Source organism: Odocoileus virginianus, chromosome 26, assembly GCF_023699985.2.
Source record: "Odocoileus virginianus isolate 20LAN1187 ecotype Illinois chromosome 26, Ovbor_1.2, whole genome shotgun sequence".
NCBI classification, from domain to species: Eukaryota; Metazoa; Chordata; class Mammalia; order Artiodactyla; family Cervidae; genus Odocoileus; species Odocoileus virginianus.
The window spans coordinates 23,485,007-23,511,470 of NC_069699.1; the positions used below are offsets into that span (position 1 = coordinate 23,485,007).

The 26,464-nt window shown below is 38.7% G+C and overlaps 1 protein-coding gene and 1 non-coding gene across 11 annotated transcripts in view; one reads left to right on the forward strand and one right to left on the reverse strand.

Moving 5' to 3' along the window:
* Positions 1-26,464, reverse strand: part of CHL1 (cell adhesion molecule L1 like) — a 227,789-nt gene that overhangs the window by 110,419 nt on the left and 90,906 nt on the right. Inside the window, exon 1 of one of the 10 annotated variants that reach the window (XM_070455657.1) lies at positions 5,532-5,554. The exons of the other annotated variants lie outside the window; for them this stretch is intronic. The gene's annotated coding sequence lies outside the window, so the exon portion shown is untranslated. Of the gene's footprint in view, positions 1-5,531; positions 5,555-26,464 lie in introns of those variants that run through there. 10 annotated transcript variants of the gene reach the window in all.
* On the forward strand, positions 25,703-25,805 carry LOC139031366 (U6 spliceosomal RNA). Its single transcript, XR_011483838.1, has one exon. It is a non-coding gene; the product is annotated as a U6 spliceosomal RNA (small nuclear RNA).

Sequence of the window (26,464 nt, forward strand, 5' to 3'; positions counted from 1 at the left end):
CCAGGAAAAATGTTACGAGAATGTTCCATGGTAAAACAAATAGTGTTCAAGATACAGAAGGACTCGCTTGAAATATCTGTCCAGAAACAAGCACCCCTACATAAATAGGATATACAAATCAAGCAAGCCCTACAGCCTACAATTCCACTGTCCTCTTGGCTAAGAATCCTACTCATTCCTGCATTGACAGTGTTTTCCTCTTTCCAATGTGAAGACTAGCTGAAGATAGTGACTAGAACAGCAACTCAACACCTCTATGGAACCTTCCTGCAGAATTCTATCACAATGCCTTGGAGGTATAGTGCCCAGGACTCCACTGAGCTACATATATATGAACACATGTGTACATTTGATAATAAATATTTATTTTCCTGGGAAACTTCATCTTAAGATTGTCCATGTCCCAAAGCACCTGATAACCATGTTGTGAGAGAGAAGAGTGAAAACCCTCATCTTCTTTTAAGTCCTGGAAACTACCGGTATCTACAAGAAATGATGAAAAAAAATGGATTGGGTCAAGATGCAAACATCAAGAAATTATTATATGATATGAACTTCCTATATGGAGGCACTTTCAACAAAGATACTCATAAATCTGAAGAAGCTATGGTATCATTAACCTTAACCTTGGCTTCTTTCAAAGGTATAAAGAATACATTCCAACCACTGGCACTTCGGTATGGTCTTATTTTTCTTTAGTATTCAAAAAGCACTTAAGGTTCTTATACTGACTGGGAGGGCCATCGCTGTTAACTATTAATAATGACTATCAAGTGCATGAACCAGTCACTACTAAGTCATTCACAGAGGACAGACTGGATGATGATGACTAGACCACGATTTGGGTTATCTTGCTTCTGATTTTCTTTCTATATTATTTCACAGTTCAGTTCAGCTCAATTCAGTCATTCAGCCATGTCCAACTCTTTGCGACCCCATGGACTGCAGCATTCCAGGCTTCCCTGTCCATCACCAACTCCTGGAGCTCACTCAAACTCATGTCCACTGAGTTGGTGATGCCATCCAACCATCTCACAAGCGCTTGTTAATTGTTTGCATCTTTTCTGTTGTGCTCCCACATTTCTTTTTCCATTTTCTGAGGCAAAAGCATCCAAGGCAATTTATTGGTTAAAAATGCTAAAGATCATATAGTAATACTATCACTTTCAACTTATTTTCTCTTTAAAATTGTAGTTCATAAAGTATTCTTGTCAATTCAAAACTTTCAGGTACAATATAATGAAGCAAATCAACTATGATCAGTGAGTTCTGGGACACATTAAATAATATTTATGCCTTGTCACAGTCTAGGGGTTGTCAAAATGGGATTTCTTTATTCAAGTTTATAAAAAGGTGTAAGTATTTTTTAAAATCGTCTAATAGATGTACAAATGGCTAGTTATGTTAGAAATTTAAAGCTGGTCACTAAACAAGTCCTAAAAAGCAATCCTATTCTTCCAGTTATAAAATTCAAAGTATGATTCTGAGGTACTGAAGAGAAATTTATAAAAAGCTTGCATTTCCTTTGGTTCATCAATTACTCTTAGGATGGCACTATAAGCATTATATGGCATTAGAGCTGACAAAGCTGACTGATAATTCTTTGTACTCCTGTGAGAAGAATTAATGCAGCATCCTGGGCTGATGACCTAGATCTCTAACTCCTTTTTATTTTGTACTTGCTTCCCATGAACAAGAAATAAGAACAAGAAAACATCATCACCTTACACATCATTCAGAACTGATTACCTTGTTTATCTGTACTATAACTAGTTAGATACAACTTTCTGTGGTAGAGTTATATGGTTTCCGTAACACATACGTTAACAATGTGAAATAATCTTACGCTGTTTGATTCTAATATTAATACTTTTTAAATTGTATTCAGTGGGTATACCATTTTAAAGTTTTTGTTTTTTGCCTTTTTTATAACAAAAATATACCCTTATGAAATTCTTATAGAAAATTATTAAATATGATACATATTAAAATGACAATTAGATTAATATGTAATTATAATAATTAGATGAAAAGATTACACATGTCTCTTCTTCCTCACCCCAGCCAACACTTAAGGTATGACCACTTCCAGACATTTTTCTATGGAAACATGTATTATATAAGAATATATAATTTATCTATTTTAAAACAAATGCTATCATGTATCTGACCTTCTGTTAAGTAAAAAGGCAAGTTGTGAACAAAGAAGAACCCAAGAACGTGGGTTTACCAACCAGTTCCAAAGGGTTAAGTCATATCCTACTGCCTTTGCCCACCTGCCGTGCAACCAAAAGGAATTCAGGATGAACAGGAGGATAAGTCACTCTGCGTTTTGGGTACACAGGCCCTTAGACAGTTAGATGCATGGGCTCCCCAAGAGGCACAGTGGTAAAGAATCTGCCTGCCAATACAGGAGACAGGAGATGCAGTTTCAATCCCTGGGTCAAGAAGATGCCCTGAAGAAGGGAAATGGTAACCCATCCCAGTATTCTTGCCTGAGAAATCCGGTAGGCAGGGGAGCCTGGTAGGCCACAGTCCACGTGGTTGCAAAGAGTCAGACACAACTGAAATTGTATGCACACGATATATATACAGGGGGAGAGAGAGAGAGAGAGAGAGAGAGAGACTTGCTACTTCTCTGCCTCATCAGAGAAGTTTTCTCATAGCTAAGTGAGTGGCTGCCTAATGGCTATAGTCCTCAGTAAGGTCGCTGAATAAAACTTAAATCCAAGAGTCTTATCTTGTGTGTCTTTAAGGCAACAAAATTATAAAGTCCTATTTATAGAATTAACAACTAAAGACCATGAGGCCTTTCCTGGGCAAGCCATCTCTGCTCCTTTCTGTTAAGGAAAAAATGATTGAAGGAAAAATTGAAAGATTTTAAACTTCTCTGGCTAAAAATTGTACTTAGGACCTGTGTTGCTGCCAGTTTTATGAACGTTTTTAAGTTCATCAACATTCCCAACTTTAATTCTTTTGTTGGATATTTCCAAGTACAAAGAACATTCTCTCTACTATAGAAATTTTCTTTTATATTATATTATTTTGTGACTCCAAAGACAATACTATATGTATTGTGCCAACTTAAAATTGGTACTTGCCTTCTGCCTTTACAAGGATTAAATCACAAGCTGCTGTGACCACTGACCTCCAACACACCCTGATTGCCACCTCAGCGTAGAGATCAGAAATGAGGCACTCTGTGCTCTGGGGAAAACTGACAGAATAGGGCTTCAGGTAGTTAGACACTTTCAGGAGATTTTATGAGCCCAGTTTTTGTATCCCTTCATATCTAAAAAAGCACTAAAATGATAAATGGTGACATCTGCTTCTCGTGACTAGCAATAACCTGCAAAAATGTGGACTTGATTGCATGTACCATTTTCACTAAAACCACATGCATATATTGAATTTCCCCTTGAACTCTTCAGAGTGACTTCTCAGAACTGACATCTTGTCTCCCAGGCCGTTGTCCTCATTTTGCTCCAAATAAAACTTAACCCTTACATTGTACACTTTTTCTCAATCAACAATTGCTGCTGCTGCTGCTGCTACTAAGTCGCTTCAGTCGTGTCCAACTCTGTGCGACCCCATAGATGGCAGCCCACCAGGCTCCGCTATCCCTGGGATTCTCCAGGCAAGAACACTGGAGTGGGTTGCCATTGCCTTCTCCAATGCATGAAAGTGAAAAGTGAAAGTGAAGTCGCTCAGTCGTGTCCAACTCTTAGTGATCCCATGGACTATAGCCCACCAGGCTCTGCCATCCCTGGGATTCTCCAGGCAAGAACACTGGAGTGGGTTGCCATTTCCTTCTCCAGGAGATCTTCCTGACCCAGGGATTGAACCCGGGTCTCCCACATTGTAGGCAGACGCTTTACTATCTGAGCCACCAGGGAAGCCCATGAACACTGGAGTGAGGAGCCCATCCCTTCTCCAGGGGATCTTCCTGACTCAGGAATTGGCCAGGGTCTCCTGCATGGCAGGATGATTCTTTACCAACTGAGCTACCAGGGAGGCCCCTGGTGACTCTGCTTCAGATCAGATTCTTGCCTACCTAGAAACTATCTGTATCAGAAAGACTCAAACCTCAACATTTAGACACCTTAAACAGCAAATCCACAGGTGCATTCATTTTCCTCTTATGGCAATTTCCATCTCAGCACCACCATCCCTTCAACACAAGCCACCATGATCAGAGCTAAAATCTTGAGTCCTCTCAGCGTCCTCAACACATCTTATTCATTTTTGTTGCTGTCTTTAAATCTATGATTGCCTCTCTAGATTCATTAATTTCACTTGCTATATTATGGCGGGCTTCCAAAAATTTTCTCTAACCATATGTTCTCTAAGCTTTCAGTTGTTTCTTCAAATTCTTGACCAGTTTATCTTTCTGAAACCCAGTAATGATCTTGTCCTTCCCGTACTGAAATCATATAGAAGTGGTTAAATACTTTGTGTTAAAGTGGGGCCAGGAGCTGCAACCTGGATAGAAGGGAAAGGGAAGTGGAGTTTTTATGGTATCTCCAAGCAAACTCACTATTCATAGGTATCTGTGTTACCCTGTTTGTAGACACACACAGATACAAACTATAGATGGGGGCTAATTGTCCTGAAGCCACCCATAAGTGCTGATGTGGTTTCATTGCTTCCCCATCAGGTTAGTATTAGGTGCAAACCTTCAAGCTTATGGGAACATAATATACAAACCCATCTTTTCTCCTTGTGCAAACTCATGTAAGGAGAATGGGTTTTCATAAGATAGTTCTATATATTTTATAAATAACTAGATTGATAATTATAAAATCAAGATATTACATCTTCCAAATATGTTATGAGAATTCAGTGTGCAACATTTCTACCTAAAATTGTACCTAGAACATCACAAGATCTTAAAAATTGGTAGCAATGGTGTGGGTTTGTTTTTGGTGTAATTTACTACTATCCTACCCACCATTTTCTCCCCTCATCACCCAAAAAGGAACCAGTGGTATTTACAACTCCTTGGCCCACTGTTTTCCTTATGTTTTGCCCATCTAACTCTCTCTCCCTGAAAAGCTTTATCTTCCTACTTTAGCCAGTAATGGCTTACTCATGTCTCATGATTTTAACTTATAAATTGACTTTACATTTCTAGAGACTCTGTTGCTTTCCTGAAAGCTAAAGCACACATATCATAATGTATGTGTATTTTTTTAACACCCCCAACACCTCAAATAATTACCGAATTTTTGTGGGGTGTTAACATTTAACATCTAATCTCTTAACTTGCAAGTTTATTATATGGTATTGGTAACTATAATCACCATGCTTTATGTGAGATCCCCAGAGCTTACTCACCTTTCACTGGAAGTTTCTACCCTTTGACCAGCATCCCCCCATTGCATCCACACCTCGGCCCCTCTTCTACTCTTCATTTCTGTGAGTTCAGTTTTATTAGGTTCCACAGATAAGTGAGAAAATACACATTTAAGTAAGAATAGCATTTGCCTTTGTCTTATTTCATGTAATGTCACAACATGTTATTTACTTACCAGGCTATATTCCCTCCAAAATTGAAAGTTCACAGGAACCAGGAATGCTGTCTCATTTACCCTCCTATAGTGTCTGGCACATAGGAAATTACTCATTAAATGTCAGCAGAATGAGTAAACCTGAAACATGTACCAAATGCATTATCCACTAAAACCTTACCCTTCTTATAGTATTCAACTATGTTGTAGCATTTCATCATTGCACTGTTCATACTATCTATAATTTTTAAATTCTGCCATCTATAGAGAGACTTTACTCAATGCCATGTGCCATATTTAGGGTTTTAGATTCATTATCTGTGATGTTAGTCTTGTATTCCTCTCATTGTGCTAAGTCACTTCAGTCGTCCGACTCTTTGCGACCCCATGGACTGCAGTCTGCCGGGCTCCTTTGTCCATGGGATTCTCCAGGCATCAATACTGGAGTGGGTTGCCATTTCCTTCTCCAATTCCTCTCATTAGATTGTAAAAATATCTAAGATCAGGGGCTGTTTCACTAATCTCTGTATTCACATCACTGAGGGAAAAAATTAGGAAGAATAAATACTTAAGTATTTCACCCAAAGATGGGCACAATAAATAGTAGAGACTTAGTAGATGCCGAAGAGATGAAAAGGATACGTGGAAGAACTATACAAAAAAAGATCTTAATGAACCAGATTACTATGATGGTGTGGTCAGCCACCCAGAGCCAGACATTCTGGAGTGTGAAGTCAAATGAGCCTTAGGAAGCACTAGTAAAGCTAGTCGATGCGATGGAATTCCAGTACAGCTATTCACAACCCAAAAGGATGATGTCATCAAGGTGTTGCACTCAGTATGCCGGCAAACCTGGAAGACCCAACAGTGGCCACAGGACTGGCCAAGGTCAATCCTCATCCCAATTCCCAAAAACGGTATTACTAAAGAATGTGCTAGCCATGGGACAATTGCACTCATCTCTCATGCTAGTCAGTGAAGTGAAGTTGCTCAGTTGTGTCCGACTCTTTGTGACCCCATGGACTGTAGCCCACCAGGCTCCTCTGTTCATGGAATTCTCCAGGCAAGAATACTGGAGTGGGTTGCCATTTCCTTCTCCAGGGGATCTTCCCGACCCAAGGATCGAACCCAGGTCTCCCACATTGCAGGAAGACGCTTTAGCCTCTGAGCCACCAGGGAAGCCCCATGTAGTAAGGTCATGCTTAAAACCTTGCATGCTAGGCTTCAGCATTATGTGAACCAAGAACTGCCAGATATCCAAGCTGGGTTTAGAAAAAGGCTGAGGAACCAGAGATCAAGTTGCCAACATTTGCTGGATCACAGAGAAAGCAAGAGAATTCCAGAAAAACATCTACCTCTGTTTCATCGACTATGCCAAAGCCTTTGACTGTGTGCAATATAGCAAACTGTGGAAAGTACTTAGAGAGACTGGGACACCAGACCATCTTACCTGTCTCCTGAGAAACCTATATGCAGGTCAAGACAGCAAAAGATAGAACCCTGTACAGAACAACGGATTGGTTCAAGAATGAGAATGGAATATGGCAGGGCTGTCTGCGGTCACCCTGTTTGTCTAACCTATATGCTGAGCACATCATGAAAAATAATGGGCTGGATGAGTTACAAGCTAGAATCAAGACAGGCAGGAGAAACATCAACCACCTCAGATATGCAGATGACACCACTCTAATAGCAGAAAGCAAAGAGGAACTAAAGAGCCTCTTGATAAAGTTGAAGGAGGAGAGTGAAACAGCCAGCTTAAGACTAAATATTATAAAAAAAACTAAGATCATGGCATTCGGCCCCATTACTTCATAGCAAACAGAGGGAGAAAATGTGGAAGTAGTGATAGATTTCCTCTTCTTGGGCTCTAAAATCACTGCAGATGGTGACTGCAGCCAAGAAATCAGAAGACAATTGCTTCTTGGGAGGGAAGCTATGACAAACCTACACAGTGTGTTGAAAGGCAGAGACATTACTCTGCCAACAAAGATTCATACAGTCAAGGCTATGGTCTTCCCAGTGGTCAAGTATGACTGTGAGACCTGGACCATAAAGAAGGCAGAGCACCAAGAATTGATGCCTTCAAACTGTGGTGTGGCAGAAGACTCCTAAAAGTGCTATAGACAGCAAAGAGATCAAATCAGTGAATCTTAAGGAAAATCAACTCTAAATACTCGTTGGAAGGAGTGATGCTGAAGCTGAAGCTCCAGTATTTTGGTCATTTTGTAAACAGCTGACTCATTGGAAAAGTCCCTGATGCTGGCAAACATTGAGGGCAGAAGGAGAAGAGGGCATCAGAGGATGAGATGACTGGATGGCATCACCGATGCAATGGACATGAACTTGGGCAAACTTCAGGAGATGGAGAGGGACAGGAAGGCCTGGCATGCGGCAGTCCATGGGGTCGCAGAGTCAGACACGACTGGGCAACTGAACAACAACAGGCTTAAACAGCAGATCTGCCATTCAAATTCTTTCCCTTCACCAAGAGGCCACGCCTCAGAAATAAAAACAGTGATCCAGTCAAATCTCTGGTTAAACATGTAGTAACAGACTTCCTGGCAAGTAAGTTAATAGCATTGACTAGTGAGAGCCCTTGTCTATGAAGTGACTGTCTTCAGCAAATCTCTGGTTAAACATGTAGTAACAGACTTCCTGGCAAGTAAGTTAATAGCGTGGACTAGCGAGAGCCCTCGTCTACGAAGTGACTGTCTTCAGCACTGCCTGTGGCAAAACTTCCCTGGTGGCTCAGGCAGTAAAACATCTGCCCGCAATGCAGGAGGCCTGGGTTCGATCCCTGGGTTGGGAAGATCCCCTGGAGAAGGAAATGGCAACCCACTCCAGTACTCCATCCCAAGGATGGAGGAGCCCGGTAGGCTATAGTCCATGGGGTCGCAAAGAGTCAGACACGACCGAGTGACTTCACTTCACTTCACAGTAAAACAACCCAGAATCTAACATTAGTGGGGCCTAGTCTATTGAAAAAAGCTATATTATGTGAACATAAAATGCAGATTTTTATGATCTAAATATTGCTTTGCAGAAGTAATGAAAATAGCACACACCACTTAGAGACTCCCTACATGAAACTGGGCCCCATGTATGCTCCGAAGCAGCATGAAAGGACTTTAGAACTTCAGAGGTCAAGTACGTCTCCCTCAGGAAATGACGGGGGTGCAGGAAGAAGTCCTTGACCTCCAGTGACGTTCCCAAGTCCTTTCTTGCTGCCTCAGAGCAATCAAGGGGTCCAGTTTTACAAAAGGTTTCACCTGTGCCCTAGGACTATATGTACCCTTAAAATTATTAGTCACAAGAAAGAAGTCCTGAAACATGTCACAATGTGGATAAGGCTTGAGAATTTCATGCTAAGTGAAAACAGTCAAATACAAAAATATTGTATGGTTATTGTATAATTCCACTTACATGATATGTCCAAAATATTTAAATTCGGATACAGAAAGTAGATTCCTGATTGCCAGGGCGCAGGTAAGGGAGGAATGGGGAGTGACTATTAGCAACTACAAAGTTTCTTTTTGTGGAGATGAAAATGTTCTGGAATTAGAGCTGATTCCTGATCATTGCACAACTCTGAATATATTAAAAACCACTAAATTGCACACTTCAAAGATTAAAGTGTGTGATATGTGAATTAGATCTCCAGAAAGCTGTTTTTTCCTTTTAAGAAGTAACAAATATATAAAAATGTTAAAAAAAATTATTAGTCAAGCTATATTGGGTCAGATCTGTGATTATCTGTTTGTCCCTCTATGTTATCTCAACCTCCAATAGGTTTATCTCCTAAAATAACATATTTTTATGTCTATTGAGCATAATGGGACTGAAATTCTGAGAGAGGTCTCACTGAATTTATTCAACCAATACACATATGCTGACATATTGTTTCATTCTGGGGAGTTATAAGCACAGAAAACAGTCAAGAAGTTTGGTTTTATACACTTAGATGGAAATAAATCCACTCAGGAGCCCATTAACATAATCACAGATGATTTTCAAGTAAGCCAGCTAATACACTACCTCTGTACCTTACAACTATGCAAGACCTACAGAGTTAGTTTATATTTGAAATTCAGCTCTAATCTGAAATTCAGTCTCATTCAGCTCCATAACCACTAGCCCACTGTGATGGTCTAGAAACATTTCCTGCATCAGAGTAAAGAATTCACAATATTAAAATCAATGTGGTTTCCTGTTGTTAACCAAGAGTCTGTTTCTTCAGCCCTGCAGAGATGAGGCAAGAACTAAGCTCTCTTTGAAGCTAACAAATGCTTAAGGTCAGATCATCTCCATGGGATACAAAGCAAACCCAGGGAGAAATAACAGCCAAATGGTATTTGAAATGTTCTGTCAGAATGAGGATTGCTATAATATACACCATTCATGCATGACTGGGAACAGTTTTGTTCTCTCTTCAGTTTCTGAAGTACTGTACAATTTAAAAATATAGTGTTCTATTTCCCATTGATTAAAAGTACCACTATTTGAAAATTGTCATTACATTGGTTCACATCATACTGAAAGGCATTTTACAAGTATGAAATCAATGTTACCCACAGTTCCCTAAGTATAATATGCCTAATAATGCTGAAATGTTCTACTCAGCAAAAAAGAGCAAATACAAAGACGATATCACTAATTTTCTTAACCACAAATTATGTTCTTAGGACCTCTTCTCTCTTCCCCTGTGTCAACCTTTAGTCCTTTTCTCTCATTATCTTTGTGTTTCTCCCTTATTTTTATCTCTCCATCCTCTAACCAGCTCTCTGTGCTAGTCCTTTCAGTTGGTACCTCTCCCATCTGTGCCCTCCTCACTTACTAACTTCAGGACTCCCCACACCTCTTTCTGTTCTTCCCCAATGCACATTTTCTCCTCCCCACACTTCCTATCATTCACCCTTCCCCCTTGACTTCACCATGCACTTTAGTGATGTCATTATGCATGTATATTTCAACCTAAAAAATGTTATGTACATTAGCTTATTTATTCTGCTCTAAAGTCTACAAACCCCTCTTACACAGTTTTGTTGTTGTTCATGATATGATAAATAGCTACCATGGGTTGCATCCCACCTTTTTTTTTTTTTTTTTTTTTACTTACTTCCCACCCATTTTGTGTCAGGTATGGGCTCATGGTCTAAGGTGGGGCATCCCCAACATCTAACCTCTCCAGATCATTGTCATACGTGAATGTGTGACCCAAGTAGGTAATGAAAACAATAGCCTGAGAATGTCCAAAGCCTCTCTTCCTCCTCTGTGGTTATGAATTTATTAAAGCATGGGTCAAAAACAGTGATCATGGTAACAAATTCATGGGGAAAGTAATTTAAAGAAAAAAAATGAAACATAAACACGAAGAGAAATATAGACAGAAATAAGAAACATGAGAGCATTTGAGTCTTTGTACCAGTATCTGTGAGGCCAGATCCATCCATGTTTTCACATAGTTTTCACATAGAAAATAATAAATTTCTTATATTATATTAAGTAATGTGAGTTTGGGCTTCCCTGGTGGCTCCGTGGTAAAGAATCCACCTGTCAATGCAGGAAACACAGCTTTGATCGCTGGGTTGGAAAGATCCCGTGGAGAAGGAAATGGTAACTTATTCCTGTATTCTGGAAAATCACATGGACAGAGGGGCTGATAGGCTACAGTCCATGGGGTCACAAAGAGTCAGACATGACTCAGCGACTAAACAAGAACAATGTTAGCTCAGTTTTTGCCACTTGCAATTTATCTGTAAAAATATGTAAATCTATATATTGGAGTATAGATCTGAATGCAGTGATAGGACACGTATAATTTCCAGTTTGGAGAAAAACTAAGTAAGTATTCACCAAGTAATAAGTAAGTGCATAAAGAGTTGCTAAAATAGAAATTCCAGGTGCCAAGAGACTCTAGAAATATATTCCAAAGAATATGATAAAGCATAGCATTCACTAAGAAGGGGCCTAACCTCTTCATGACATCAAAGACAAAGACAGAGAGCTTGATGGAAATTAGAAATTATTTCTCTGGAACGACTTGGGCAGTGATTTCCATTTCCATTCTCCCCCAGGTAGGAAGCATGCTATGGCTCCATCTTCTAAATTCAAACCGAATGAGGAAGAATTAGAGTTAGCAGATGATTGTGCAAATAGACTTCCAGCAACCATTTAAAACCTAAGCCTCAATCAGTAGAACAGAGCATACCTCTTCACTAGATAAGCAGTCTGCCATTTGACAAAAAGTGTGTGTGTGTGTGTGTGTGCATGTGAGCATGCACGCGCACACACACACTCTCAAGTGTGTCGAACTCTTTGTGGCCCCATGAACTGCAGCACACCAATGTGTCTCTCGTATCAGCAAGCAGATTCTTTACCACTAGTGCCACCTCGAACAGCAAACACTTACTAGTAAATACACAACTTTCCGCGAATGAACACATACACACAGTAAATGCAGAAGAAAGGCCACCACCACTGCTTTGCTTTACAGGCCTTTTTCATGTTCTTGTCTAACTACTTTTAACTGACTTTATGTGCTCAGTCACGGCTGACTCTTTGCAACCCCATGGGCTGTAGCCCACCAGGCTACTCTGTCCCTGGAATTTTCTGGGCAAGAACACTGGATATCCAGAAGCAGAAAACTTTTTTTTTTCCCCCCATTGTCTTAGAATAGAGCTAACACTTTCATTTATTTTTTATTCAGGAACTCTGGTAGAGATGGATGATTCAGAACAAAAGAAAAAAAAAAAACACAAAAAAACTTCCTTTTGAAGGGGAGAATTTGCCAGCCCCAAATATGGCTCTCTGGAATAAGGATTATTTTAGGATGATTATTTTTAAGAACTAGCAGATACAGGAAAAGTTCTGAACACTGATAAGTTATTCATCTGTGAGAGATGTTTACACTGTTTATACTTATGAGGCAAATCTCCATTTCTAAGGGTGTCTCCCTCTCCATACCAGGAAGAGAAAGATGACTCTAAATCTCTAGAAACTATTAGTCATCGAGAAGGCAATGATTTAAATAGACATGATAACCTTACCCTTGTTTACTATGATTTTTCTTGATAAACTTCCTTAATTGGCCTCCTCTCCTGCCACCAAATATCTTTATTTTGTCTTTGATGAATAATGTTTTTCAGTTGATCACTTGGGCCACTTTGGAGAGTTATTCAGTTTTCCTGGGCATTTGCCATATATACAGGAAATATGTGTACACAGGTGCTCAGTTGTGTCCAACTTCACAACCCCATGGACTGTAGCCCGCCAGGCTCCTCAGTCCATGGGATTCTCCAGACAGAAACACGGCAGTGGGTTGCCATTTCCTCCTCCAGGGAATCTCCCCAACCCAGGGATCGAACCTGCATCGGTTGCATTGACAGGAGGTTCTTTACCAACTGCACCACCTGGGAAGCTCATAGGTAGGTTACCAAAGCCTGAAAGAACCTTTCTTGTTTATGTACTCTTTGTCTTGCCTTTAAAACAGTTTCCTTTCTGTAGTATGTAGCTCTTCTCTATAGACCACACGGGATACTGCCTGATTCATGAACCATTTATTAAAGCCAAATAGATTTTTAAAATTTACTCAGTTGAATTTTCAAGTTAAAAAGGAAGGAAGGAAAAAAAGTCAAAGCTTCATCTATCTTTATAGTATCATTTTAGTAAGCATAATTACAATAAGTAGCCTAAAATATCATAGAACAGCACCTACAGTCTGGCACACAGTAAGCATCCCATAAATATCTATGAAATCAACAAAAAAGAATACATCTATGGCATCGACTCCCTCCCATTTAGACATATACGGTCATGCATTTCCACCATGAGTAGTTTGCAAGCTGAATTCTGGTCAACTTCACTTCTAAAAGTCAAGATGTGTTCCATCCTGGAATGTGGTGAATTGAACTTATTAACTATTCTGCCTTTAGTTTCTATTTTGTGTACTATTATTAATATATTAAATCCTTATTTAGAAAGAAAGAGTATTCACATCCCTGGGTTCACTGCAGTATTACTTATATTAAGCATGACATGGAAACTACCTAAAGGTTCATCAAAGGATGAATGGATAAAATTTGTGTATGTATGTATCTATCTATACACACACACACACACACACATATATACACACAATGAAGTATTATTCAGCCCACAAAGAAATGAAATCTTATTTTTTGTGACAACATAGGTGGACCTCAAGAGAATAATGCTAAATGAAATAATTCAAATAGGAAAAGACAAATATTGTGTGGTCTCTCATGGGTGGAATCTTAAAAATAACAAGCTCATAGATATGGAGAATATGAGGAAATTGGTAAACTGGTTTTTTTTTTGGGGGGGGTTAAGTTTTGATATGTTGATTTTTTTAAAAATATTATTATTTAATTTTTTATTTTAAACATACAGTAACAATAGTGAACATGAAGGAGAAAAAAAACAAAAGAAAACAGAAGAGCTTATCTTAGATGCCAAATCTATCAGGAAGAATCTTGGTTTCAGTTGGTTTCGATCACTGTTTTTAGAGTCAAAAAATATAATTTGAGTTTGCTTTTCTAAGCATATGTAGTTATGCAATATTACATGAGTAAGGTGAATTCTGATACATTTCTTTTTCTAATTGAAGTCAGTGGATTCAAAAATGACTTCCTGGATTCTATGCTTATTGTTAAAAATCATGTATAGCCTTTCCCCTAACAACATTAGAATGCACAATGTAACACACACATGAATGATATATTCAATGATATCTTCAAGCCAGAATCATCATCTGGAATCTTTGACAGGAGTGCATAGGAGAAAGATGAAGAGGACTGGCCAGTATCTCACACATGAGAACATATCTTGCTTGACCTTTTATTTCTAAATAAATATCCAGTATTTACTGACTTATATTTTACATTTGTTACTTTTTCTTTCTTCAGAAAAACAGGGGGATGAACCATCCAATTATATATCCATTTCTCTTCCAGCTAAAAAGTTTCCAAGTTTCTACCTCAGCATTTCTAAATTTTAATAATCAATAGTTCATTATTTAAAGGCAATATTTGTTTTATAAACCAACCTATAGCACTATGCTGTACCTATATTTTTATATACAAATAACCAGTCAATAAATATTTATCAAGTTTTACCATACACCCATAAGTCAGGCTGATACAAATCATTAAAAAACATTGGTATTTCATACCAAAATATCATTTTTTTTCCCCCAAGAAGACTTATCTCCTGGGGCATAGTGAATCAAACTTACTAATTATGTTCACTGCATTAATTTCTACTACAGTACTGTAGGCAATGCTTCTAATATAAAAATTTTATATTTAGAAAAAATTATTTTAAAAGGATGTACTGAATTAATAACTTAAAAGGACAACTATTTCTGTAAGCAAAATAGCAATACGTAAGTACATTATGGTGACAGTTTAGTGGCTAAGTTGTGTCCAATTCTTTGTGACCCCACACACTACAGGCCACCAGGCTCCTCTGTCCATGGGATTTTCCAGGCACAGATACTGGAGTCAGTTGCCATTTCCTTCTCTAGGGGATATTCCCGAGCCAGTGATTGAACCTGGCTCTCCTGCATTGCAAGCGGATTCTTTATGGACTGAGCTACCAGGGAAGCCCAAGTATACAGTGAAGTGAAGTGAAGTCGCTCAGTCGTGTCCGACTCTTTGCGACCCCGTGGAACGTAGCCCACCAGGCTCCTCCGTCCATGGGACTCTCCAGGCGGGCTGCCACTTCCTTCTCCAAGTATACAGAGAGGCAAGCAAAACTTTGTAATTAAATAAGTACACATATCACCACCCCTCAGCGCCTAAAATTATTAGCACTCATTCAAGCAACATTTTCCCTGTCTGCAGAAACAATACAAGATTTTACAGTCCTGACTTAAAAGCATCTTTAATGAAAACGGTATGTCAGTGGCATAGATAGGTTTATGAGACTTAACATAGAGTCAGTACTTAGGGATTTTGAATTTGTAAGAAATACCTTTCTCACTTCCAGAGCTTGTACACAGCTAAAAATGCAATAAAGAGTTACATACAAATAACAGTTTTAACATTTATGAAAAATGCAAGATGAATCATCATGAGCCTTTCTCCTGTGTTTAACAACTGATATTAACATAACAACTTTTATTCAAAGCTAAGTATATATGTCCTGCCTCAGAAGGACTATTTCCAAACATGCAAAGGCTTCATAAGCCCAGGTGCAAGAGACAATTTTCCTGCTGTGACACTCAACAGGACCAGCACAGTCAGCAGGATGCTAAGAATCCTTCTGTAGACATGTGTTAACCAAAGCTACTGGATTGGTAACTGGTCCAAGGCTCATTACTGGTTAACAATCATTTTGAAAAAGCATTGGTCAAACCCTTCTGAGGCAGCTAATGCAAATACAAAGCAGTCATCATTTCAAAAAAGAAACAAGAGGTGTCCTTTAAAAATCTCCAATTTGCAGAAGAATGATTATTAATTGAAAATATCAATATTCAAAAAATGTCTTACTTGACAGCATAAATAAACCAATTACATATTCTATAAGTTTGTATCAGTGGCCTTAAATACAGTTATAAGAAAGCCAAGTGGACGGCCAGAATGATAGGGCCATCTTTCCAATGCAAGAATATTTAATTTCCTGAGGAAGAAAATAAAAAAATGAAACCAAATTCAGCATGAAGAAAATTACACAGCTTATTTGTTCAATTTGTAAGGAACTCAAAAATAAAGAGACGCAGGCAGAATATATTTTTAAAAACCAGAGAAACAGAATTAGGCTGATGTGTATGACACCATTATAAGTTTACATTTACATTTTCAGGGGATTTGTTGTTGTTGAGTCGCTCAGTCATGTCTGACTCTTTGTGACCCCACAGACTGCAGCACGCCAGGCATCCCTGTCCTTCCTTCACTCTCTCCCAGAGTTTGCTCAAACTCATGTCCATTGAGCCAGTGATGCCATCCAACCATCTCATCCTCTGTCGTCCCCTTCTCTTCCTGCCTTCAATCTTTCCTAGCATCAGGGTCCTTTCTAATGAGTCAGCTCTTCGCATCAGGTCGCCAAAGTTCTGGAGTTTCAGCATCAGTCCTTCCAGTGAATATTCACGGTTGATTTCCTTTAGGATGGACTGGTTCGATCTCCTTGCAGTCCAGAGGACTCTCAAGAGTCCTCCAACACCACAGTTTGAAAACATCAATTCTTTATCACTCAGCCTTCTTTATGGTCCAACTCTTGCATCCATACATGACTACTGGAAAAACCATAGCTTTGACTATATGGACCTCTGTCAGCAAAGTTATGTCTTTGCTTTTTAATATGCTGTCTAGGTTGGTCATAGCTTTTCTTTCAAGGAGCAAGCCTCTTTTAACTGCATGGTTGCAGTCACCATTTGCAGTGACTTCAGAGCCCAAGAAAATAAAGTCTATCACTGTTTCCATTGTTTCCCCATCTATTTGCCCTGAATTGATGGGACCAGATATCATAATCTCTGTTTTTTAAATGTTGAGTTTTAAGCCAACTTTTGGGCTTCCCTGCTAGCTCAGCTGGTAAAGAATCCGCCTGTTAATTCAGGAGACCTGGATTCAATTCCTGGGTTGGGAAGACCCTCCGGAGAAGGGATAGCTGCCCAATCTTGTACTTCTCTGGTGGCTCAGACGGTAAAGAATCTGCCTACAATGCGAGAGACCTGGGTTTGATCCCTGGTTTGGGAAGATCCTCTGGAGGAAGGCATGGCAACCCACTCCAGTATTCTTGTGTGGAGAATCCCCATGGACAGAGGAGCCTGGTGGGCTACAGCCCATGGGGTTGCAAAGAGTTGGACAGGACTGAATGACTAAGCATAGCACAGCATACTCCAGAAATAGGGCTATGTGTTGGGAAGGAAAAAGCGATGAACACACGGCTCCTTCCAAAATTCTCTTATCAAGGATGGTGAGTTAGAATTTGTCACTCAATTAAGCAAAAAAAGAACCCAGAGATGGAAATACTAAACCAAAGTATTTCAGGGGCTCATTAAATGACTAACGGAACTAATTTTTTCCTTTTCTAAGCTAACAAGCATATGCAGGTGGCCCCCATTATTGGCAGACTCTATCTGCAAATTAACATACTTACTAAAATTTATCTGTAGCCCTCAAATCAACACAGTACTTTTGCAGTCATTCACAAACATACACAAAGCATGAAAAGATTCCAGTTGCTTGATACACTTGTTTCTAGCTGCCTTGAATGAGTTTCTCTGCCTTCTTGTCACAGTTTTCAGACTGTGGAAAGGACACTCCAGTATATTTAGTTTTTCTCATTTTTATACCTTTTGTTTTTGGCTTTTTTTTTTTTTTTTTTTTGCTGTGCCATGCAGCTTGCTTGCTGGATCTTAGTTTTCCAACTAAGGACTGAGCTCGTGTCCTCGGCAGTGAAAGCAGAGTCCTAACCACTGGACCACTGGGGAACTGCCTCATTTTTATGCTTTCACTATATAAAATGGTTCACTATTTAAAAGCATGGGGCTTCCCAAGTGGACTGGCGGTAACGAATCCACCTGCAATCCAGGTGGTATAGGAGACTCCAGTTCACTCCCTGGTTCGAGAAGATCCCCTGGTGGAGGAAATGCCAACCCATTCCAGTATCCTTGCCTGGAGAATCCTATGGACAGAGGAGTCTGGAGGGCTACAGTCCAGAGGATCACAAAGACTCAGACATAGCTGGAGTGACCGAGTATGTATTTGAAAGTGTACTGTCTACCAATCCTAAATTCAAAAAGGCTGTGATAAGCTTCACAGGGAAAACACATGTATTAGGTAAGTTTCACTTAGGAATAAGTTACAGTGATGCTGACCCTGAGATCAATGTTAATGAATAAACTGTATATTCTAAGAAATAGCAAGGGAATTCCAGAAAAACATCTACTACTGCTTCCTCGACTGTGCTAAAGTCTTTCACTATGTGGACCAAAACAAACTGTGGAAAATTCTTAAAGAGATGTGAATACCAGATCACCTTACCTGCTTCCTGAGAAACTTGTATAAGAAGTCAAGAAGCAACAATTAGAGCCAGACGTTGAACAAAAGACGGGTTCAAAACTGCGAAAGGAGAACATCAAGGCTGTATATTGTCACCCTGCTTATTTAATTTACATGCAGAGTACATCATGCAAAAGGCCAAGCTCAATGAATCACAAGCTGGAATCAAGATTGCTGGGAGAAATATCAACAACCTCAGATATGCAGATGATACCACGCTAAAAGCAGGAAGTGAAGAGGAACTATAGAGTTTCTTGATGATGGTGAAAGAGGAGAGTGAAAAATTTGGTTTAAAATACTCATTGAAAAAATTAAGATCATGGCACCCGGTCCCATCACTTACTGGCAAGTAGATGGGGAAACAATGGAAACAGTGACAGATCTTATTTTCTTGGGCTCTAAAATCACTGCAGACAGTGAGTGTAGCCATGAAATTAAAAAATGCTTGCTCCTTGGAAGGAGAGCTATGACAAACCTACGCAGCATATTAAAAAGCAGAGCATCACTTTGCTGACAAAACTGCTTGTAGTCAAAGCTGTGGTTTTTCCAGCAGTCATGTATAAATGTGAGCCTTGGATCATAAAGAAGGCTGAGTGCCAAAGAACTGATGCTTCTGAATTGTGGTTCTTGAGAAGACTCCTGAGAGTCGCTTGGACAGGAGATCCAAGGAGCAAGGAGATCAAACTAGTCAATCCTAAAGGAAATCAAACCTGAATATTCATTGGAAGGACTGATGCTGAAGCTCCAATACTCTGGTCACCTGATTTGAAGACCAGCTCATTGAAAAAAACCCTGATGCTGGGAAAGATTGAGGGCAAAAGGAGAAGGGGGTGGGTGGGGGAGGATGAAATGGTCATATAGCATCACGAACTCAATGGACATGAATCTGAGCAGACTCCAGGAGACAGCCAAGGACAGGAGAGCCTAGCGTGCTGCAGGCTATGGGGTCACAAAGAGTCGGACATGATTTAGTGACTGAACAACAACAAGGTCTTTGAACAGAAACATACATACAGCAAAGTTATGCATTGATTAGTTAATGAAAATTTTGTAATCAGAAGCTCTAAGAAACCTAACCCTGTGGTTCCCCTTAGGAACAATGGTTCATATTCACTCAGTATTTGTGGCAACTTTATAGAATGTAACTACCTTAAATAATTAAAATCAGTTGTAAATGTTACTGTTTTAGTTAGATTTTTATACCATCTCTCATATTTAATTTAGTTTCAGAATAATCCTAATCCATAATGAAAGATTAAACCAAAAAAAATCCAAGGACCAAGTAACATATTTTCCATGATTTCATTCATGGTACTAACTATACCAAGTTTTTGTATCTTTAGGTAAAAAGAAATGAACTTTGCAGCAGTGAATTTTTAATCTCCAAAGTATCACATAAACACATGTTTTACAAAACTCCTTAAATGAAAAAAATGTTTCAGCCACAAAATTAATGCAAAATAAGTGATGCCTGCACACGTGTGTGTGTGTGTGTGTGTGTGTGTGTGTATGTATATATATATATATATATATATAGAGAGAGAGAGAGAGAGACCTGAATTCTAGACTTTCAGTTCACATATTTCCCCTAGATTGCACTTCAGTATAATTTGATCTGTGTCACAACGGAAGAGAGATTGATTAAAGGTAGTCAAAAGAATGGAATAGGGAAATGAAATAGGGAATAGGGAAATGCCTCTCTGTTTTGCAATTGAGCTTATCCCCAGCTCTTTTTAATAAGCTGTCTTCTCCATATAAAGATGGTGTTCATGGTCCTGTTGATTTTAAAAAAACAAAACTTAAAGGGACATCCCTATGAACAAAACCTGACACACAGAAAATGCAAAGATGGAAGACAACTCCCTCCGTCCCCCACTGCCTGGTTGCCCACATGCCATTTGTCGGGAAAATGGTGAGAGCCGTGACCAGGAGAGGTGGAGGGTGGGCAGGGAACTGCTCACATCTCCGACGTGGTCCCCTCTGGTGACAAACAGCATTTGTGAAACAGCCGCCCAGGGGTCAGGGTGAAATCTGTGGCAATGGAACTAGGCCAAAAAATAGACTCAGAGGAACACTAAATCTGTAACCTTGACCTCATTAGCAGTAAACCGTAACCAATTGCTAATTACCTTATGGCTATATTGTAAACTGATAATGTGTGTATGTAAATTGTGTATGTTTGTATATAAATCGTGTATGTGTGTAAACTTGGACACACTTGGTATGTGTTTGGCACCTAAAATTTGAAAGGATTTAATATGATTTAAGTTAGGGAGACAAGATACTAGATTAACCAACGCCCTCTAATGGAAAACAAGGGTTAAATCTTAAAGTAGTGATGAAGTTTCTGGTGGAAAATATACTAACTGTACAAAGCATATTGACTTAGTCGCCTTAATTTAGCTTTGTTCTATCCTGTACTCTGAAGAAGAGGTAATTCAATCAGAATCAAAGTAAAATGAAGCTAGATAAATGATATCAGTTAAATACAAGATATCATGTTGTTCTACAAGAACAGAACTTTTTAATTTATCTGGCATTTGGAGGCACATCACAATAAAAGGGTGCTGTAAGTAAATAAATAATTTCTTATTAAACCCAATTAGTTTCATGCATTGAAAATATTACCAAAAGGATTAATTATATCAAATTAGAGGGTAGCACTTATAATCTCTACAGAAGAAACTTTAGAACAGATTCTAGATTACAAAGAGTAGTCTCCCTCTTCTTCCACAAAGCAGAGTTTTATTGTAGCAAATAATTACAGAGCCACATGCTTTTTTATTTTTATTTTTTTTCATTTATTTTTATTAGCTGGAGGCTAATTACTTTACAACATTGCAGTGGTTTTTGTCATACACATGCTTTTTTAATATCTCTGTTCAAGTTTATGTAAGAGAAGGTAATAAAGTAATCCAAGATATAAATCTGCCAAGTGGGAAATATGGTTTGAAGGAAAAGCAAAGATCTTTAACCCCTAATAGAAGACTCTTGAGAGTCGCTCGGACTGCAAGGAGATTCAACCAGTCCATTCTAAAGGAGATCAGTCCTGAGTGTTCATTGGAAGGACTGATGTTTAAGCTGAAACTCCAAAAATTTGGCCACCTGATGCAAAGAGCTGACTCATTTGAAAAGACCCTGATGCTGGGAAAGATTGAAGGCAGGAGGAGAAGGGGACAACAGAGGTTGAGATGGTTGGATGGCATCACCGACTCAATGGACATGAGTTTGGGTGGACTCCGGGAGTTGGTGATGGACAGGGAGGCCTGATGTGCTGTGGTTCATGGGGTTGCAGAGTCAGACAACTGGGTGATTGAACTGAACTGAATGTATTGAGTGTCTATGAGTGCCAGGCACAGAGCTAGCATCCAGAGATACAACGATAACCAAGACAGATTTGATCAGTGATCTATTCTAATTTATATTTTAATGATGGCAAAAAGAAACACATATGAAAATAATGGTCATGGTAAGTGCCATGCAAGAGACAAACTGGGTGATAGAACGGATAAGAGTGAGCATGGACATCTTAGGGGGCTTAAAGGAGCTCTCCCTTGGGATATTTATCTTGGAACCAGAATTCTGAAAAGGAGGGTAATGAGTTTTATGAATTATGTTCATTGTGAATTTCGCTCATGTGCTGCTCATTATTATAATTATGTTCAATTATAAAAGTGCAAGGAGAAAAACTTGCCAAAGCAAAACATAATGAGGGAAACTAAACAAAAAACATCACGAATCTGAAAACACCACTTCCTCTCCTGGCAACCTCTTTTCTTCCCTACCTCAAGGGTCAACGCAGAGTCACACAGGTTCATAATTAACAGTGACCATAAAAGCAAGGGGAAAAAAAATCCCAGGGTTTCTGTTGTTCCTGTTCTTATCACTTCTGCAGAAAATTGCTAATAATAAAGCTATTATTTACTAAGTCTTGGTTATGTTATATGCATGCTATTACGTATAATACTTCATTTAATCCTCACAAATCAAGAAGGTAAGTGTTATTAACTTCATTTTTCAGTTCAGTAAACTAGCATAGAGTCTAAATAATTTGTCTATGATTACACAGCTGTGGAGGAGTCGGGTTGTACTCTGAAGCACAGTTGAACCTGTCAGACTGTGATTTTTAAGTACTAGGGTAGAAAGTAAAATTAAGGGAAGAATTGAAATGATTATCTTCTCTCTGGCTTTCCTTTATTCATCCAGTCATGTTCCCACCGACTATACTGAATTTTGTACTCAATTACTTAATTGCAGTATAAAAATAGACTTTGGAGTCTCTGGCGACACAACTTTTACATGCCAATGATACTTATAGAGAAAATAGTGGGAGGGACTTCAGATTTCTCTGAAATGCCCAGAATCACACAGCTGTAACCATATCTTGCTCAAATAAGAACTATCTTGTCGTTTGCAAAGAATTCCACATTTCCTCAAATGTTTGGCAGCTGCAGTTTTGACTTGATTTAGCATTTAGTATAAAAGGTAAAGATGTGGTAATGAACTCATGGTTCTAATTAATACGTCAATCATGCCTGCAAACAACCTTCTACTTCCAATAGATAAACCTGTTTCTAAAAGGCAAGTATACCCTAAAAGATTTATCAAGGATTTTTCTTCAAACAGGAAATAGGACCACAAAAATCAGACTACATTATTATGACTGGTCAAAGAATGACAACAGATTCTACAATATTTTAGACTTAATTTCATTTTCTCCACCAATGGAATTATGAATGGATCCACACACAGGTCCATAGTTTTCTATTACTACAAGTACACATAATTATCTAAAATACAATCAACTTATTCAGTTATGCCTATTTTAAAATGGATATCTCAGTACAAGTCAAATTTAAAGAAAAATTAGGGAGGGGCTAATGAAGTTAGAAGCCATTCAAGATAAGTATTATTTTCTGCTTTCTTATAAATCTATCAGACCAGGATTTTCTTTTAGCAGTTTTCTCTAGTCACTCCCATCTCCCCAGTTATATACAATAACATGAACACAGAAACTGTATTTATCATGTTCTCTGAATAATTTCCAGCTCTTGTCACAGGATGTTTTAAAATCTAAATATCTCCCATTTGCTTTTTAATGGTCCAGTGTTCAGGGCATTGCTGTGAGAGTGACTATCTTTACACTGGTAGGGCTACACAGTTTCATTTAGAAATGAGCCAGACTTCAATTCATTTGCAATAGCGTATAAAATTTCCATACAAACATTCTAGTGTTGTTCACACCTATATGTAAGTCAACATGCCAGCAAGTGATCGTCTCTTTACACTCCTAACATAAACCTTGTGTGGATAGAAATAAGTCAACATGAATGAATAATTCATTCACATCTTTGCTTTGCTGTCCTGGACTACTAAGGTCTCACGTTAATGCCACGTCAGAATCCTTCTTAGTTCACTAATCTAATGTAACCCCGTCATTCTCTCACAACCTTCTGCTTTGACCCACAGAACACTTAGCAGCAATACCTTTTATTTAGACATTCTTTTTTTCCTGGTTCTAACCAAAGCCACCAAGTGCCATATGAACAGAGACTTATATTTCACTAATGTATCCCCAGTACTTGGTAAAGTACTTGGCACATAAAAGGTAACCAATAAATGCTTGTGGAATGATATGTGAGTGGATAAACCAATGTGTGAGAGAATGTAAACCTGAGAAACACAGAAATTCATTCATGCATCCAAATAAATATCCCATCTTTTTGATGCACATTTCCTAAGCCCAAGGCTTAATCCTTAAAGCATTGCGCCACCTTCCCACCCTGGCCTCTAGAGGGCACCACACTCCCCCTAAGGGTGTTAGTGGCTCAGTGCTACATCGCTTCAGTTGGGTCCAACTCTTGGCAACCCCATGGACTGTAGCCCACCGGGCTCCTCTGTCCACGGGATTCTCCAGGTAAGAATCCTGGAATGGGTTTCCATTCCCTTCTCCAGCAGATCTTCCCGACCCAGGGATCGAACCTGAGTCTCCTGCATTGCAGGTGGATTCCTTACCCTCTGAGCCACCAGGGAAGACCCCCATCTTTAGGCATTGTTAAATACTGATTTTAAAAAACATATATATTATGATGAAAGAAATAATGTCTTTTATACCAGTGGTTCTCACCTGAGTGGCGAGGGGGGAGGACACGTCAAAACATCTGAAGGTGTTTTGACTTATCACAACTGGTGGGGTAGTACTGGCATCTCCTGGAAGGCCAGGGATACTGATGCTAAGCATCCAACATTGCAGGAGATAGCCCCCTACAGAAAAGAATTACCCAGTCCCAAATGCTAAGAATGAGAATGCTGTACACTACTCTCTATTTCTTGTAAGGATTCAACATGACACATTTATTAGGTAACTACCATATGCTAGTATCAAATTGAATTCTTATGAACAGACAGACATATTATAGATGAATTACAAGTGGATTGATTAATAGATAGTTGACTTACTAGATGGATGGATGAAGGGGTATAGATGGGTGAATGGATACTTTATTTACATATATGCATATATAAGTCAAACTACAGCAGTCATAATGCTCTATGTAGGAGTAAAATAAATCACATGTAAATGCTAATTTCAGGACATTTAAATTCTTGTTTTTCATCTTACTGCATCTCCACAGAACTTGTTCTTTTTAACAGTAAAATACTGGACTGAATAGAAAGCTACTCATGAATTTGGGGAAAGACTGTATGGTCATTTTGGCCTTAAATGGTAATGATATTTGTGGATAGATTGGCTGTAAGTGAGAATTGATTACCAGATTTTAGTTAAGTGCCTCATGAAATAAATATAATAATGCCTTCTTCAAATGAAAGACATGTGTCTCTTTCCCAAAAGTGAGAATCATTGTGACAAGTGAGAAATCCATTAACTATGTAGATAGAATCACTCTGCATATGAGGAGGTATCAAACTGAAACCCAGGAAAAGAGTGTGAGTGGAGGCTTTTTGAAACAAGAGGCTCAAATAGTGGGGATTGTGCTTAGATCCCTGAACAGAAAATAAAAATTTTATTTCCCTGGAGGTCCTACTTTTTACATAGCATAGCCCATAGATCAGACTGTAAGTAGCAAAGGCAGGATTTATGAGAAAACAGGGAGCAGAAGCAGCTCCCACCAAGTCTCCCTCATTTCCACCGTAGTATGCTGGGATCCATAGTGTGTACTTTGGAAGCACACAAATTAAAACAACACAGAGATTACCATGGCCCCTGTATATAGATAACATGCAAATGTATGAAGTTTTCCATGTTTTACAGTGGGATGACATATTCAAAGTGCTAATGGTCAACCAAAACGTTTAAGTCACTCAAAACAATTCTGCAAAACTGAGGAGAAATTAAGACATTCCCAGGTTAACAAAAACTGATTTGTTGCTAGCATATCTGTCCTACAAGAAATATTACTGACTCCTTCAAACTGAAGTGAAACGACACTAGATGTTAGCTTGAATTTACATAATGAAATAAAGAACACCAGTAAAAGAAAATATGTAAGACACTATATGTATTTTTGTAAACTTTTTTCTCTTGATGAAAAGATAATGGCATAAAACAATAATTATAAAACTGTACCGATGAGCTTACACTGTATAAAGATGTAATTTGTATGACAATAACAGCACAGAGAAGAGGAACTCAAGATGGATTAAAGACTTGAGTATAACGCCAGAGACTATAAAACTTTCAGAGGAAAATATCGGTAGAACTCTCTATGACAAATCGCAGCAGAATTTTTTTTGACCCACTTTCCAGAGTAATGAAAACAACAACAAAGATTAACAAGAGGGATCTAATTAAATTTAAAGGCTTTTTCACAGCAAAGAAAACCATAAACTAGACGAAAAGACAAGTTTTAGGACGACAGAAAATATTTGCAACTGACAAAAGGTGAATCTCCAAAATAAGCAAACATC